Consider the following 243-nt stretch of genomic DNA (forward strand, 5'->3'; position numbering starts at 1 on the left):
GTTATTTTAGATTCTGACTTTCTTGACTTTGCTATTCATATGAAACAGTAGGTTTTCCACATGACAAATTTGATCATCAGTAGGATGAGAAGAATATCATGTATTTGGGAATATTAAAATTTAAAAAAAAAAAAATCAATAGAGTGAAATATGTATTACTGAGGAAACATCCTCAATAGTTTAGAAGATACCAAACTTTGATACACTTACCTTTCTGGATTATTAAGAAATTTCAACTTCATC

The sequence above is a fragment of the Lepidothrix coronata genome, unplaced genomic scaffold (genome assembly GCF_001604755.1).
Source record: "Lepidothrix coronata isolate B3197 unplaced genomic scaffold, Lepidothrix_coronata-1.0 Scaffold21, whole genome shotgun sequence".
NCBI lineage: Eukaryota > Metazoa > Chordata > Aves > Passeriformes > Pipridae > Lepidothrix > Lepidothrix coronata.